Source organism: Colobus angolensis, unplaced genomic scaffold (assembly GCF_000951035.1).
Source record: "Colobus angolensis palliatus isolate OR3802 unplaced genomic scaffold, Cang.pa_1.0 Scaffold175, whole genome shotgun sequence".
Taxonomy (NCBI): Eukaryota; Metazoa; Chordata; class Mammalia; order Primates; family Cercopithecidae; genus Colobus; species Colobus angolensis.
Window position 1 is genome coordinate 952,443 of NW_012114877.1, and position 3,791 is coordinate 956,233.

At 40.9% G+C, this 3,791-nt stretch overlaps 1 protein-coding gene across 1 annotated transcript in view; it reads right to left on the reverse strand.

The window, feature by feature from the left end:
- Nucleotides 1–2,293, reverse strand: part of DFNA5 (deafness, autosomal dominant 5) — a 77,413-nt gene extending 75,120 nt beyond the window's left edge. The window contains exon 1 of the mRNA XM_011938555.1: nt 1,874–2,293. The gene's annotated coding sequence lies outside the window, so the exon portion shown is untranslated. The remainder of the gene's footprint in view (nt 1–1,873) is intronic.
- Between the last annotated feature and the right edge of the window lie 1,498 nt (nt 2,294–3,791).

Consider the following 3,791-nt stretch of genomic DNA (forward strand, 5'->3'; position numbering starts at 1 on the left):
ATTATGATGAAATATTTGTCTCATATAAAGGTATATAAGAATAACATAATGAACACATGTACCCACTACCCAGTTAAAAAATAAAACTATACAGAATATACAGAAGTTTCTGTATATTCATGTCCAGTCTCATTATCCTCCCTCTCCCTCCCCCATCACTGCAAAAGGAAACCTCTATCTAGAATGTTTACACTATTTTTATGAATTCTAGGGTCTGTGCTTCTAAAAAAGTGAGAAGAATTGGGTAGCATGACTTTGGTTGGATTTTCAAAGGAAAATGGAGTTGTAGAACTTTTTTTTTGTTTCTACTAAAGTTTTTGTCATTTCTTACAAACTTGTCACAAACCACAGTTGTTGTAGGGCTAAGAAATCTGGGATAAAGTTAAATTAAAAATTTTGGATTATCCAAAATATCTGCAAAAAACTTAAAGACATTTTCCTAGATCATAGTTTAGAGGCCAATTTCCCCTTTTATATCTTCTCTAATAATTCTCCATTATTAGATAGTACAGAAAAAAATGCTTTTGATGGCTCTCAGGCATGTTTGTGTAATACTTTATTAAGTGCCATTTGCCTTTGCTTTATTAATGTTTTATTAAGGGTCATCTGGTTGTTGCTACTGATCATATAGACTCTGCAATGAATCAGTTCTCGCCCATTAATAAATTATCAAGTTTCATCATTAGCAAAAGAAATTAAACTGAGCAGAACAAAGAGCAGAGGGGCAGGACACCCATGTCCCAAGGCTGCCCCATCTGGTTTTGTGGTCAGCACAGTTCCTCTGCTTCTCTGATCCCCTGTGTTTCATCTGAAAATTAAAGATTAAACCCGGCCTCTGAGGTTACTCAAACTTTAAAATTTGGAGTAAAAAACTCAACTGCAGTGCTGTGGACCAAAAACTCTGGTGTGCAGGGGAGGGGATTCTGCTTAGGACGACTGAGAAACACCTGCTGGGCTGTGCCTGGAGCTAATAGAAGATTTAGCATGGAGGGAGAGGGAACAGCGTAAGGGGAGCCAGGTGAAACGCCATGGAAGGTGTAGGGGAGAGAAGGGAACTGAGATTGTAAAGATCAGCTGAGACCAGACTGGGGCGGGCCCTGCATGTCAACGGGGAGGTGTCATTTAGAACTTTTATCTACACCATTTTCTCCCTTCTTGCCCTAAGCTCTCTTTAGTCCTTGGGACCCATTCAAATGGGCCTAGCCAAATGGATTGGTATCTTCAGTAAGTTAAGTGTTACTCTTAAAGCAGAGCTTCCCAAGTGGTACAGCACACAAGTGATAAGTGGAACTAGAGATTGAGGTGTCAACCCTTGAAACATGAGCCTCTGGCTGGTTGCTGAATGAACGCTTTTATTTTCTATGTGTGCCATGCTATGACAAAGAGTGGGAGCACCACCTTAAAGCAATCTGGTTCACCAAATTAATTTGCTTATGAAGTGGCTTTCATCAGCAGTTCCAGCAGAAACGGCATTTATATTACATTGTATTATATTGTTTTATTCTATCATATTGTGGTATGTTAGTTAAGTGAATGAGTGAAGATAAAGAGAGAAAATTCACTGAACACATTCACTGAGCCCCTGGTAGGTGCTTGGCACTGTCCTAGGCACTGGAGATACAGCCGGGAACAACAGACACAAACAGACTTAAGTGACTGCTGTCATAAAGCTCGTTCTCTAATGGGCAAAAAATATACTTCTTGTTCCTGGTACAACCTGAAAGGGACCTGGAAGTCATCACTCAATCCTAACAAGTTAAAAAGCTGGACAAACTCAGTCAACAACTCTTCTTAGAATTGTCAGAGAAATGAGATCACAAGAAAAACCACTGTCTTGGAGACACAGACACAGATTCAGAGACTCACAACTTACCAAAGCAGAAACCACAGGAACCATTGCTTGAGTGGAAACCCTGAACTGTAACTGATGAACTGCTGGAAGCTCAGAGTGGACAAGTCTGAGAGTTAGAAACTCTCCACACTTCTGCGAGTTTTACCTCCAGGAGCTCTAACCAGGTTCTCACAGGGAATATCAGGAAAAAATTCCCCTCATTCTTGCAGCGGGAGGCGGGGAACGTAGCCATTTTGAAACATGCCAGAGCATTCTGTTCTTAATGAGGCCTGTCTTCAAGAGAAACTGTTTCACCAAAGCCTAAACTATTGGGGTTTTATCAGAGCCTAACTCAACTCCAGTCCCCTCTAGCCATTCTGCCCCACAGAAGGGGTGGAAAGAACTGAGTTTCACAGCCCAGGACATAGGCTCACTAAAGACTGATTAACAGGACCACAGAACGCCTCCCCCAGCCCTATACCTCACCACCACATCACTAAAAGCTTATTTTCTACAGTTCCTTTTTCTCAGTACATCATGTTCAGCTTTCAACAAAAAATTACCAGGCGTGCTGAAAAGGAAAAAACAAAACAAAACAAAAACACACGCACACAATTTGAAAAGACAAAGCAAGCATCAGCACCAGATACAGATATGGCAGGGATGTTGAAATTGTCACCCAGGAATTTAAAATTCACTATAATTAATATGGGAGAAGTAGACAACATGCAAGAACAGATGGGTAATTTTGGGATAATAAAATAGATTTGGTCTACGTCCCTAGTTCCTGGCACAGAACTCCTAAAACCCTTGGAACTCCTGCATGATAAGTTTGTTTTTGGTGTTTAATGACATGGCTCTTGGCTGAGGGTCCATAGATGACTTCAGAATGGGACTTGTCCCAGAAAGACCAAACCATGTGATTAGAGGGTTGGAACTTTCAGCCCTACACCCAAGCCCCAGGGAGGGAAAAGGGGCTGGAGACTGAATTCAATCATCAATGGCTGATGACTTAATCAACCATGCCTACATCATTGAACCTTCATAAACACTCCTGAATGATGAGGTTCACAGAGCTTCCACGTCGGTGAACACATTGAGGTACCGGGTGTGCCTGGAGAGGGCAGAGAAGCTTTATCTTCCTCCCTCCACCCATATCTTGACCTATGCATCTCTTTGGACTGTTCCTGAGTTGTATCCTTTATGGTAAACTGGTAATAGTAAGTACAGCCCTTTCCTGAGTTCTGTGAGTCATTCTAGAGAATTATTGAACTTGAGGAGAAAGTTGTGAGAATCCTCACATTTGCAGCCCAGTTACACAGAAGCGTGGGTTACTTGGAAACCTGATACTTGCAACTTGTAAAACTCAGCTCCTCACCTGTGGGGTCTATGCTAACTCTGGGAGTTGATGTCAGAATGGGATTGAATTGTTGGACACCCAGCTGGTGTCAGAGAATTGCAGAATCAGAGAACTGGTTGGTGCCAGAAAACACCCCAGAAAGAACCTGAGAGTAATATAAGCAGAGAGATGAGAATTCTAAAAATGCTAGAGATCAAAAATACTGTAACAGAAATAAAGAATGACTTTGATGGGCTCATTTGTAGACTGGACACTGCTGAGAAAAGAAGAAATCCTCTGAGCTTGAGTATATATCAATAGAAACTTCAAAACCAAAAAGCAGAAAGAAAAAAGGCTGAAAAAAAAAAAAAAAAGAACTGAATATTCCCAAACTGGGACAACTGCAAAAGGTGTAACATTAGTGTAATGGAAATATAAGAAGAGAGAGAACCAGGAGCAGTATTTAGAGCAACAATGACAGAATTTCCCGAAATTAACATCAGACAGCAAACCACAGACCCAGGAATCTCAGAGAACACCAAGCAGGATAAATGACAAAAAAACTAAAGCTAGGCATATCATATTGAAACTTCAGAAAGCCAAAGATAAAACATCTTGAAA